At 43.4% G+C, this 13,246-nt stretch overlaps 1 protein-coding gene across 6 annotated transcripts in view; it reads left to right on the top strand.

Moving 5' to 3' along the window:
- Positions 1-13,246, top strand: part of TEAD1 (TEA domain transcription factor 1) — a 263,768-nt gene that overhangs the window by 22,547 nt on the left and 227,975 nt on the right. The gene's annotated exons all lie outside the window — the stretch shown is intronic.

Raw genomic sequence — 13,246 nt, 5'->3', positions numbered from 1 at the left:
GAGGAGGACATGAGAGACCTTGGGAATAGTCTCATTTCCGGATGGTTTTCCATTTCCTGGTTTCCATTTCCCATGAGGGCTGGCTGCAGTTCCTGATTCGGGGTCATCTGATAGACCCCTTGGCCTTATAATGAACCCACGTTCCCCTACCCTTTTTTTTTTTTTCTTAGGTTAGTGGGAGTGGGTTTCTGTTAATTGAAACCAAATGGTCTCTGGCCGACTAGTTTGCTGGGAAATAAGCCCTGTGTGGTGTTCTGGAGAGGCCCTACTCATTGTGATAGCACACAGCTTCTGCTTGGTCTGCAAGGCAGGGCTGCCGTCCTGGACCCAGTTCTCCAGTATGGATTCTGTCTGAGGGAGCTAACCAGGTGGTAACAATAGGGTTACCCCCCTAACCTGTGTTTCAGACTGGAACATTTCCAGGCCTTATGTAGGCCTTTCTGCTGCCTGGTTTGCCATGTGGTTTAGGTTGTGGTGGCTTGGTTCAAATGTGGCAGGTGAGGAATTTTTCCAGTCATACCCTGGGGCACTGAGTAGTTCTGGTTGGCTGAGCACCTGGAAGGAGGCAGACCAGGTGTGTCATTAGACCTGGGTGTCCTGCCTAGTGGCGCCACCCTTCACTTCCTCCCCTGCCATCTCTGATCAGTGTGGAAAAGCATGAGCTCAGTGGCCTTTGGCAAATGCTTCCTGATGATAAATCCAGTGTGTATATTGTGCACGTGCTTCAAACTTCCTCTGTCAGGGAACCTTCCAGGTTCATTTTATTAGCAAATGGATTAAATAGCAAACACCTCTCTTGGGAGACCTATAAGATGTGTGTGTGTGCGCCACTGGGGATGGTGTCAGAAACAAAAGGCTTGCTTTATCTGCTGTTCCCCAGATTGGGGGGCATTGGGATTGGCAGTATAAATGAGCAGGGAGGAAGATTTAGGTGAGACTTAACATTTAGAAATAGCAAAGTAGAAGTTGTTAAAGAGGATAGAATTTGTTTTGGAAAACCCTTACCATGTACATTAGGAGACATATGCAGTATTTGTTGGCATCTTTTACAGATTTGAAGCCATTTTTAGTTTAGGCTTGATATAACACGTTCTACCTGCGGGGTTTGTTTTTTTTTTTTAACTGAGAAAGTTTGGAAACTTTTCCTCCTTTTTTTTTTGATTGACGTATAATTGATGTGTAATATTATATAAGAAAGTGATTCACAGTTTTTAAAGGTTATACTCCATCTATAGTTATTATAAAATATTGGCTGTATTCCCCATGTTGTGCAATATATCCTTGTAGCTTATTTTATACATAATAGTTTGTACCTCTTAATCCCCTACCCCTATACTGCCCCTGCCCCCTTCCCTCTCCCCACTGGTAACCATCAGTTTGCTCTCTGTCTGTGAGTCCTTCTTTTCTGTTATATTCACTAGTTTGTTGTATTTTTAGATTTCACGTATAAGTGAGATCATACAGTATTTGTCTTTCTCTGACTTATTTCACTTAGCGTAATGCCCCTCAAGTCCATCCATGTTGTTGCAAATGGCAAAATTTCATTCTTTTTTTTTTATGGCTGAGTAGTAGTATTCCATTGTATGTGTGTATACGCACACATACCATATCTTCTTTATCCATTTCTCTGTTGATGGATACTTAGGTTGCTTCCATGTCTTGGCAATTGCAAATAATGCTGTTATGAACACTGGGGTGCATGTATCTTTTCCGGTTAGTGTTTTTCGGTTGTATGCCGAGGAGTGGAATTGCTGGGTCATATGGTAGTTCTGTTTTTAGTATTTATGTTCTACCTGTTTTGTTCGTAGTGTTTAGTTTGTATATTTAGAAAGTGGAAACCTGGAGAATTTATTTTGTCTTTAAATTGAGAAGGGATTGGAAAGGGGGACAACTTAGAAATTTGTTGGGACATGGACGTGAGGGGTTCAGATTTAGACAAGTGTGTTCCCAGTGTCACATCTAGTAAAAGCATCTAATGTATACATGATGTTTTACAATTTACACAGTTCTTTTAATAGATTAACTTATTTAAACCCTCACAACAACTTGGTTTGTATAAGTGAGGAGATACAGTCCAGGAGATTAGGAGGCTAACCCAGGATCACACAGCCAATAACTGGTTAAACAGCGACTGGGTAAACCATCACTGGGATGCCACTTAACCATGCCTGTGGGCCTCCTTTGCTCTGCTCCTGTACTTTTGTCAGCCTTTGTTGTGACAGGAGAATGTGTTAGGACAAGGCTGCAGGAAGGTGATGTGTGGGTAGGGGAGGGAGGTCTGGGGGTGGGAAAGAAGTGGTTTTAAACTACCAGTTCAAACATGTCTCTCTGTAGTATTCAGAGCACAGAAAAGAGCAGGAAGGGACTCAGACGATCTTGTCCACTGGATTTCAAACCAGGCTGAATATCTTTGTCACCTGGGAGTTAAAAAAAAAAATACTGACTCCTGTTCACCTTGGATCTTCTAAATCAGAATGTCCAATGGTGAAGTTTGGACCAAGGTTCTGAAACCTTCCCAAGTGATTCTTACGAGGTATCTGAGCTCCACTCAGTTCTGGCACCCTGTCTCTTTAACTTGAAAAGTTCTGTAAAATTTAGCTACTTGGTATTCCCGGGAGCCTGTTAGAGATGCAGACTCTGAGACCCCCCACTCCAGGCCTGCCAAATTAGAATCTTGACTTTAACAAGATTCCAGGTGAAGAGTGTGTACATTAAAATTTGAGAAGCACTGCTAATGTCCCAGTGAAACGTCAGGGGGCTGTAGGGTGGGGTAATTGCACATATTCTTTCTGTTTGTCATTTGCCTTTTTCCCTGTTACATAACTTTCCATGCAGAAATTAATTTTACATCAAATTTATCAACTCTTCCTTTATGGTTTCTAGGTTTTTCATTTGCATGCAAAAGACCATCTTATCCTGAAATTATTGGAAAAATGTCTTACACATTAAGAAAATGAAGTCATAATATACTTTACATAGTTGAATATGTCTAGATTTTGGTTGGTATGGTAGAAAGAGTGAGATAGAGATCTAAACCTTTTGGATCCAAACTTAATGCTTGTCTTGTCCTAACACAATTCATTGACTCTTTTCTCTGTAGATCGGTAAACTAAATTCACATGTGCTTCATTATCTACCTGGAGGTTTTTTTTTTTTTTTTTTTTTTTTTCTCCTGTATGCGGGCCTCTCACTGTTGTGGCCTCTCCCGTTGTGGAGCACAGGCTCCGGACGCCGCAGGCTCAGCGGCCATGGCTCACGGGCCTAGCTGCTCCTTGGCATGTGGGATCTTCCCGGACTGGGGCACGAACCCGTGTCCCCTGCATCGGCAGGTGGACTCTCAACCACTGCGCCACCAGGGAATCCCCTACCTGGAGCTTTAATTACCATAGCTCTGTGAGGGGTTTTGCTGTGTAATTCAGCTACTCACTTTTTATCACTTTCTTCTTTAAGATTTTTTTTCCTGGCTTTTTTCACAGGTGTGTTTGTCTGTGTATACTTTTAGGTGCACTTTGTCTAGTCAAAAAATTTTTCAGAGACTATTTTTATTGGGGTTCTGTTTATAGATTAGTTTAGCCTCATTCTATTTTTAAACATATTTTTGTCTTTTCTAAATTATATATACTAGTTATTCAGAAAATTTTTTCGGTAACAGTCACACCAACCTTTGTAACAGGTGTTTTGCAAGTTTTAAGAATGTATCTTCTGTAGGGTTTTGTCTTCATAGAAAAACTCTCTCTAACTAACCATCCTATCTGGTGGGTGCCTATCCCTTCTCTTCCCCAGCCCAGCTGCCTGTTATCCTGAATCATGTTCCTTTCCCTCAATAAAATTCATTTGTTGATGCTCTGACTGCTAGATTGTAAGCCCCACAAGGGTAGGTTCCATGTCTGTTTTATTTTCTAGTTGAATTGCTCAGTGCTTAGAAAATTCCTGGCAGTTGGTGCTCAATAAATATTTGTTAAATTAGTTGGAATGAGTGAAATCCCAGTAACCAGAGCTTCTGGCCCTCTAGTTGAAGATTAGCTTCATGTGGGAGTGTCTGGACTTGGATCCCAGTTAGAATTCAGCCGATAGTTTGAGAAATTATTCAAATGGATTAAAGTGAATATGTGTTTTTTGAGGGGAAGCAGTAGTTATCTACCAATTGAATCAAGGACTGGCCTGGAGTGTTTTAATCTATGAAAGTTGACGAAGTGGTAGAAAGTCACAGTGAAGCATGGAGATTGATGATGATCGATAGGTCATCGATCTCGACACCGGCCAGTCCTTTGGTAAATAATGCTCCCAGTCACATCCCACCACTTGGGGTTTAGCAGTGTCTCTCTAATAGATCATTCTGGTTAGGTTAATTTTTTCTTTTTCTTTAACTAGGGAAAATAAAATATTGCTGCAAAGAACTTTGGACTTTTTTCTATTACTAAAAGTCCCTTACTGAAATTTGTATCATCTATTTATTAAACCCTTTCATTTTGGGTACAAATACTCAATTTGTGAGCACCTTATGGGCAGGGACAGAATCTTCATTCAGTTTTTATTTTTTTAAACAAATTTATTTTATTTATTTATTTTTGGCTGCGTTAGGTCTTCAGTGCTGCACTTGGGCTTTCTCTAGTTGCAGTGAGCGGGGGCTACTCTTCATTGTGGTGCGCGGGCTTCTCATTGTGGTAGCTTCCCTTGTTGCGGAGCACGGGCTCTAGGTGTGCGGGCTCAGTAGTTGTGACTCACGGGTTCAGTAGTTGTGGCTCATGGGCTTAGTTGCAACACGGCATGTGGGATCTTCCCGGACCAGGGCTTGAACCCGTGTCCTGCTTTGGCAGGTGGATTCTTAACCACTGTGCCACCAGGGAAGCCCCTTCATTCATTTTTATAACTCTTTAACATCCAGGTACTTGACAAAAGCTCAAGTAGTGAGAGAAAAATCAAACTCTAAACATACCGTGTATTTTAAAATTGTTGGAAAAGTGACGTTTTATCTGTAGTGTGCAGTGGAAATAACTTTTGCGTATGTTCTAGTTTCTGCTGGCTTTCTTAAAAGCCACACGGATCTTTCAGACTTGCCCTCCTATGATGGAAGAATTTCTAGAAATTGTGTTTCTTGACTCTCATTTATTTCTCCCTCACTCTGAAATGAGAAGTGTGGGATATTTCGATGGAGTTGGTCAGTCATTTAAAACACTGTGGCTTTGGCTCTGTAGTTTGTGATTTCAGGTCTATATTTGGAATAAATCGAAACTCTAGTGCTATTGGAGGCTTTTAACACATTTCGTGCCAAGGGGCTTGGTTTTGCAGATTATAAGTAGTTCAGTTGATTGTTTCTTCAATAAAAATTATTTTGAAAACAATCACAGTAGCTCCACCACATGATTCTGTGGTCATCTCCTTGAGCTCCATTCGAGATACCTTGAGAAAGTCTGTCTCTAACACTTGCCTGCCTTGTGGTTCAGCTTTCGAGAGAAAAACCATGGTACTTCCCCAGTGATGACCCTGTCCCACCCGATTTGAGTTTGTTTGCTTCTTCGTGTGGACAGTGGACACTGTTTGAAGAGTGTATGTAAGCCTGCTGTGTTTTCTTTAATAAAACTGCATTTATCCTTGTGTAGACAGATTGTGTTCTTTGAGTCTAAATTCTTAGAGAACTCTGGGAACTGTTTACTTAGATCTTTTTTTCTTTCTTTAAATAAAGCGCTTCCTCTAGTTTATCAACTTTAAAACTGTTAAAAGTCAGCCGAAAAAGTTGGTTGAAGGGAGAAGGCCCTATTCTGGAGTGGTTTGAATTTGGTAACTGTATTTTGGAGTGATAAGGACTTTTAGTTCTCCACAACCTGTATCAAACAAATCAAAACTGTAAAATGGAACACAGGCTAAGGTCACAAACCTAAATTAGGCCTTTCCTTTGACCTCGGAAGTCAGGTTTTTGGAAAACCAAACAGGGAGGCTTGAAGACATGAGGTGCTGCTATATTAAAAGACTTCTGAATAAGGGGCAGAGTTGAGTATTTGGAGCAGGTTGTGCTTGTGGGTTCTCACTGCTTTTGGATTCCAAAGGATGGGGTGACATTTCAGTTCATTATATGCTAGGGTCTGTGTTGGGTGGTGGGGACTCAGAGAAGGATGAGAACTCTAGGCTAGTGCAGGGAACTTCAAGGAACTCCAGGGTAGTGGGAGAGAGAGAGTTGTGTTAAAGACACCGTCCCAGTCTTCTGTGGTGAATGATGTGACACAGGGAGGCGCAGGGTCTGCTGCAGAAGAGACTCGGGGCTGGGGCTACTGAGTTCCTCCCTAAAGGAAGCTAAAATAAAGAGAAAAATAGGGTATGCGAGCTGCTGCTCTTTATGGTCTCCTGGACTATATAGACTACACTCAACATGAAAAAGGTGAGTTTCTATAGGAAATCTATCCAGAAAGTGACAAGATATGCAGGAAATGTAAACAAACACTTGGCTTTAATGGAAGGCAAACTGCTGCAGCCCTCAGGGGCTGGTTTTCTCCTCCCCATCCCTGGCTGGCTCCATAACCCTTCTTTTGATCTGCTTACAGGCTTTATAACTGGAGAGCTGGAGGAGGTAGAGCCAACTGGGTTTTCTGTGGGCTTCTTTTATCCCTGGTGTGCCCTGGAATGGTGAATTCTGCTGTCGGCACTGGGGGTCTGCTCCTTGAACCTTTGTGTGTTCTACCCTCAGTGCTGTGGCAGCCTCAGGTGTCCCTGGTCCTGGGCTGGTACCAGCCTGTAGCTGTGCAGGGTGAGGATGTTGGAATTGACCCTCAGTCTTGCTCTCTGGGAACATCATGAACAATGTTGAGTAGAGTCTCTCTTTCCTTGGGCTTGTTCCCCAGACTAGTACCTTGTCCCAACTCCTCATGCCTCCCATCTGTACAGTGCGTTATGTCTTAACATCCTGTGGCCAAATCCACTGCCCTATTAACTCCTCATGTCAATGCTGAGAGGAGAAAGGGTAAAAGGATTGTTGGTTCCGTTTTCGAGATGGAAGATTTCAGGCTCTGAGGACTGCCCCTGGGTGTTGTAAGGATTGAAGTCTAGCAAGGAGTCCTCTAAGTCTTTGCCAAGTGCTTTTATGGCTGAGCAGCCCCTCTAGCAGCACTGCTTTTCTCCCAGGCTGCAACCCTCTCCTTCCCTTTTGAGTTCTCTGATCTCTCAGATCATTTACTTCCTCCCCCCCCTCCCCTCCCCCCGCTCCTGGTAGCTGCTACCATCCTTTCTCTTGTCTGGATTACTCTAGTCATCTCTGAGATAATATCCCAACTTCAGGATGTCTCATCTGGTTAATTAAGGCTGCTTCATCATCACCATCATTATCCAGTGACACTTCTATAGCAGGTTTATGGGTGGCATTATTCTTATTGCTTTGCAAATTCACTTAGTGTCACAGTTCTGTGAATTAGGTAGTATTATCATCCCCATCTAATAGATGAGGAAGTGGAGGCACACAGAAGTTAAAGACCTTGTCCACAGTTATACGTCTAGTGGGTGTCAGAGCTGGCTGGCTCCAGTGGCTCTTAGCCACTATGCCTGATCCTGGACTCTTGTTTCTCAAAAGCTTCCTCTTGCCTAGGTGCTTCATCACCCAATCAACAAGCGCATTCTCCTAAGGCCAGGTAGATGAGGCCCCTGCTGTGTGGTTTCAGTGTATCTTTCCAGCCGGATGTCCTACAATGTGTCCTTCCAACATATTGGATTCTTCTCATATCCCATACCGGCTGTACTCATGCCATTCCCTCTACCAGAAAGGCTTTCTGTGGCAGAGAATGAGGGCTCTACCACCCATGATGTGTGTGACATTGTGCTCACCAGGATTTCCGTGCCCAGTCCAGGCGCTATCACCTGGCACACTGGTTTGTTGTGGGACTGAAGTGATGCATAACAAGGGCTCAGAAAAGAGGAGCACCTTTTCCAACTGTTTTGTGTTGAAAACCTCCTCCATTTCTCTGCAGCTACCTCCTTTAGGAAATCTTTTCCTTCTTTACCAGAAGGGACCTTTACTTCCTTTGGCCCATCAATGTCTTAATGGCACTTTCACCATCCAGCATGTTTTACTGGCTTTTATTATTATTATTTTTTGCTGCACCGTGCAGCATGCGGGATCTTAGTTCCCCAACCAGGGATCAAACCCACACCCCTTACAGTGGAAGCGTGGAGTCTTAACCACTGGACCTCCGGGAAAGTCCCTTTACTGGCTTTTGTAGTTGTCCTTCCTCCTAAGCTGTAAGCCCTTTTAGGGTTTCGGCTGTGGCTTGCACACCTTTATGGTCTCCATGGTACTTTGCATATAGTAGGCATTCAGAATGTATCTGTGAAGTGAGTGAATTTGGGGCCAGTGGGATTTGGTTACTGCATCCCTTGGAGAGCTGGGTGAGCAGTGCCCAGCGTGGGTTCACCTGCAAGAGCAGCTCTTTATTGCATGGGCTCTGGGTTCTGCTCTTTATTAAAAGTCTTCCCTGTTATAGCTGAGATCCTTCCCTCCATTTCAAACCCAGGCTCATGGGGTAGTGCAAATTTGCACAGCCATCTTATAAGCAAATTGGCTAAAACCCCAAATCTCCTGGAAGCAGAGTGGCCTTGGGCGTGCTTTTAAAAAACTGCATGGATTTTAGAGCATGGAAAGACTTATGTTAGAGGAGCTCGACTCCTGCCAAGTCAGAGACATGTATTATATTTATCTTCTATTATGGCTGAGTTGGCATTGTGATTGGTTTGTTTTGGGAGCTCCCCTCCATGTACCTAGACCAGAGGAAGATGATGTATGTATTGGCCAAGCTTCCTGCCAAGCACAGGGAGAATGCAGTGTGACCACTCAACTTGGTATGTGGAATTTGCTGGAGGAGCCACTCTTTCCACTTTACAGATGATTGAGGTGTCTGAGACCAGGCGACCTGAATCATATTAAGCCTGCTGATGAGAAAGTCTTGGTACTCCCTCCCAGCCTCCTGGCCAGCCACTCCCACCCATTATTCCTCTATTTCAGCCACACTCACTGTCTCTTCTGCCTCCGTGCCTTCTCTTCCTCCTGCATCTACCTGGGATATGTTCTTGCTTTTGTTCATCTCTTGCTTCTCTCTAAAGAGAAGAATGTACATCATTTCACAGAAGCCTTCCCAGTTCCTTCAGGATAATGTAACTAAGGCTTCTGTCCTTTCCCCTAGTCCCCCATACTGTTACTCTGCCTTTGCATTTATCACATTGTCCTCTGTATCTTGGATTTACTCCATTCCCTCCCTCTGAGCCCCTTGAGGGCAGGAACTGGATCTTATCTGTGTATCCTTCCTGGCACACAGAAGCTCAAAGCACGCTTGCACAAGTCAAAGTATTTGGATGTGATAGTAATAGTTAACATTTGCCAAGTGCTGTACCTGTTTGGTTAACAGAAGTGAGTCCTGGTTCTGGTGATAGTCACTCATTTTGGGTATCTTCAGGTTACTTTTAAGGGTATTGAGGAACTCTCCAAAATAAAATATAATTAAATTTATATGAATGGAAACATACAGCATGCATATGCCTTGTGAAGTAGACATCCAGTGGATGTCTGTGGGTTGACCAAATGTGTGAATGAGTGGATGAATGGAGTGAGCCTCCATCCTGGAGTGAGCCTCCATCCTCTGGGAAGGAGGGAAGGGTGGAATGTACTGCACTTCTGCACCGCTCTTGAAGCTGCATTTGTTGCTTGGCTTGAGGGCTGAGGCAGGAGCTGAGCTGACAGCAGCTCTCGAGGATCCGTATTTTTTCTTTCTAGTCATTTCTGTTTTTGAGAACAGAACAGCAGGTCTTGTGTATCTCCTCACGTGTTCCTAGATCCCAAGGGTTTACCCTGTTCTTAAGAATCGTAGAATTCCACCACCAAGTTTCAACCTGACATGGAACATGCACTTGTAGCTTCCCAGTCCTCACCTCACAATGCTCTCTGAAGGTGGTTAGTGTCATTGTAGAGTGATGCATATGGAGAAGAACTAAATGCTCCCCGCTTAATGAAAGTGCTGGGGCTGTATGACGAATGCTCTTATGATGTACCCCAACGGAAGTGTGGGTGGTGCAGTTGTCAACATTTTGCTTGCATTTGTATGTGTTTATCCAGGCAAACATGAGAAAGACCAGTTCTTTCAAGTACTTGACACATACAGAAGTGAAGAAAATTTCATTTTATATTGTGAGAACAATGGCAGCAAAAATTGCCAAAGGGGCTGGTTTGTATACCAGCTGTTACCAAAGTTGTGTGTTGTATATACAAAACTGCTTATTCAGCAGGTAACCTCTTAGAGCGATGCTATGTGTGTAATATACAGTGTGGGCATTATTCTAAGGTATTATCTTTCTATTTTTATGAGTTATTTGTAATGACGTGGATAATAATTCTTAGGAGTTTACTTTTTCATACTAGAGTTTGTTACCCACTCAAGGAAAGGTTGAGCTCCAGATATTTCAAATGAGGCAATAAATCATTTTTTTTACATTGGCTGACAAACTCCATTACCTAAATCTCTCAAATATAATTTGGTACCCTCACTTGTATATCTTGTTGAAACTTTTACAATAAATTGAATGAGTTCCATTAGGCAATACGGGCTTGTGTTCTCACTGTGCGTATTTACAAAGGCTTGTAGAATGTCAGTGATGAAATCGAAACTTAGTTCGTGCTTAGTATTTGAAACAAAATAAATTTGACTCTTGAAATTTTGCATAAATATCTGTCAGAGCCTGGTACCAAGTATCTGGGGATTTTTAGAGCTGACCTCATTGAACTTTGAATTATGTTACAAGATACATTTTTTTTTTTTTTTGCGGTATGCGGGCCTCTCACGGTTGTGGCCTCTCCCGTTGCAGAGCACAGGCTCCGGACGCGCAGGCTCAGCGGCCATGGCTCACGGGCCTAGTCACTCCGCGGCATGTGGGATCTTCCCGGACTGGGACACGAACCCGTGTCCCCTGCATCGGCAGGCCGACTCTCAACCACTGCGCCACCAGGGAAGCCCGCCGAGATACATTTTAACAGTGCTTTCCTCCACACATAAAAGCATAAACTGGCCAGTGAGACCATTCTTCACCTCCCTCCAAACTGAACATTTCCTAATAAGAAACGTAATCCAACTTGAAATAAAAATTTCCTAGGGCCTTCCCTGGTGGCACAGTGGTTGAGAATCCACCTGCCAATGAAGGGGACACAGGTTTGAGCCCTGGTCCGGGAAGATCCCACATGCTGTGGAGCAGCTAAGCCCGTGCGCCACAACTACTGAGCCTGTGCTCTAGAGCCCGTGAACCACAACTACTGAGCCTGCATACTGCAACTACTGAAGCCCGTGTGCCTAGAGCCCGTGCTCTGCAAAAAGAGAAACCACCGCAATGAGAAGCCCGCGCACCGCAACAAATAGTAGCCCCTGCTTGCCGCAATTAGAGAAAGCCCGCACGCAGCAACAAAGACCCAACGTAGACAAAAAAAAAAAAAAAAAAAAAATTTTCTTATTGTCCTAAGTGTAGGTTTCTGGTTACTTTAACTGAATGGATTCCTGAGGCTGCAAGTAAAAGGCTAAATAGATACCATTTGCCCTATTTGTGAATCAAGATTTTGTTATTCCTGCTTTATATTTTTTTATATTCCTTATACTGTCGGAAAAATAAAAGGGAAATATATTAGATGTTTCATTTGTAATTTAATCTTATGTTCATGAGAGCAGCCTCACTGTATTTATAATAAATAAATACTATAAATCAAATAATTAAGAAATTCAAATACCACTTTTTATCTGTTTTATATATTGGGGGCATATGTAAGGTTTCCTTTGACAGAGGGTGATTCTGCTGTTAAAAACCATTGCCAAGATATTTCTAAAGCTGACAGTGGAGCTTCTGGGTTGCAGCCTGCTGTGTTGAATTGGAAACTTGTCATTGAGCCCCTTTCCTACCTGGCTCCTTCTAGGACTCTCAAGATCCTCTGGTGTGACCGGACCAGATGTGGTGCTCCCCACGCACGTGTCCTGCAGTTCATGCAGGCTTGAGTGGGAGGGGCAGCCTGGCAGGCTCTGGCAGGGTAGTGGTGGTCACAGTTGTATCTCCTCACACTCCCCATGAGGGAGGCCCTCTTTTCCCAGAGAAGAGCAGGTGTCATTCCCATTTCATGCTGATGGGAAAACTAAGCTAAGAAAGGGCATATGATTGGCCCAAGGTCATCTTTTGACCTTGACCCCAGTGACACTTGTAGATCTCGGTGGCTGTGCCTAAGAGGAGAGTTTTGGTTTGTAAAACCTGTTGGCTCTAGATTGTTGTCTATTTGGAGATTTTCTAGAAAGCTTAAGTAAGGGAAAGGAATAACAACACTTGCGACACTTCTTTTTTGTTAGCAGTAGCATGCCAGCAGAAGACTTGTATGTATACTTGCGGTGCTGTGCTTGTGTGCCTGGATGTTCCTCTCATTTTCTGTGGAGGAAAGTAGTTGATGTGTTCTTTCGAAAACACTGGACCCAAGACCTTAGGATCACCCTTCCACTCCTCCTCATGCTTTTCCCTTTGGCGGCCAACCAGCTCCCTGCCTCTTATGTGTCAAAAACAAAGTCCCTCCCTCCGAGGATGTGATAGAGCTATCTGCAAGCCATTTTAAGGTACATATTCAATGTAATGATGGCTCTTGAATGAGTTTTCACAAAGTCTGTGTATCAGAACTTAACTGCTTCACTCACAGTGACCTCCCCAAGCTTAGCTACATCACTCAGAGGTGATTGCTGTGCTGTATCTGTTTGTTCTTAATGTATTTGTAATCCTAACTTAACTTAATTACTGCTTCCCATAGCATAAATGACTGGAGGGGACCATTTATGGCTCTGAAGTAGAGAGGGGGCATCCGCTGGAGAGAGAGAAGCTGATAGCTGATAGTATGGGAAGAGACAAACTCAATAGTAGACACATTTTAAAAGTATATTAAACTGGGGTTCTTTAGCCCTCATTGCCCTGTTGTTTTGAGTGGTCAACACCCCTGTGGGTGTTCATGGTATGACTGTGATCCTTAAGAAACATGCTTCTGTCTAGTGAACTCTATTTAAGAAGGCAGGGAAGAATTGTAGAAATATTCTTCAAAAAATAAAAAGTTTTGATGCTCCAAGTGTTGATCTGTATTCATACTGAAAGTATATTAACGAAGAATGAAACTGCAGCTTGCCTCCCTCCCCCGTCTCCTATTGCTGACTATCCTTCAGCTCTACCATCTCCCACCTCCTCCCCCTTCTCCAGTCAGTAACTCTCCTTGCCTGTT

This window comes from Kogia breviceps, chromosome 7, assembly GCF_026419965.1.
Source record: "Kogia breviceps isolate mKogBre1 chromosome 7, mKogBre1 haplotype 1, whole genome shotgun sequence".
NCBI lineage: Eukaryota > Metazoa > Chordata > Mammalia > Artiodactyla > Physeteridae > Kogia > Kogia breviceps.
The sequence above is the reverse complement of the archived record's forward strand: the minus strand, read 5'-3'. Positions and strand labels throughout refer to the sequence as shown.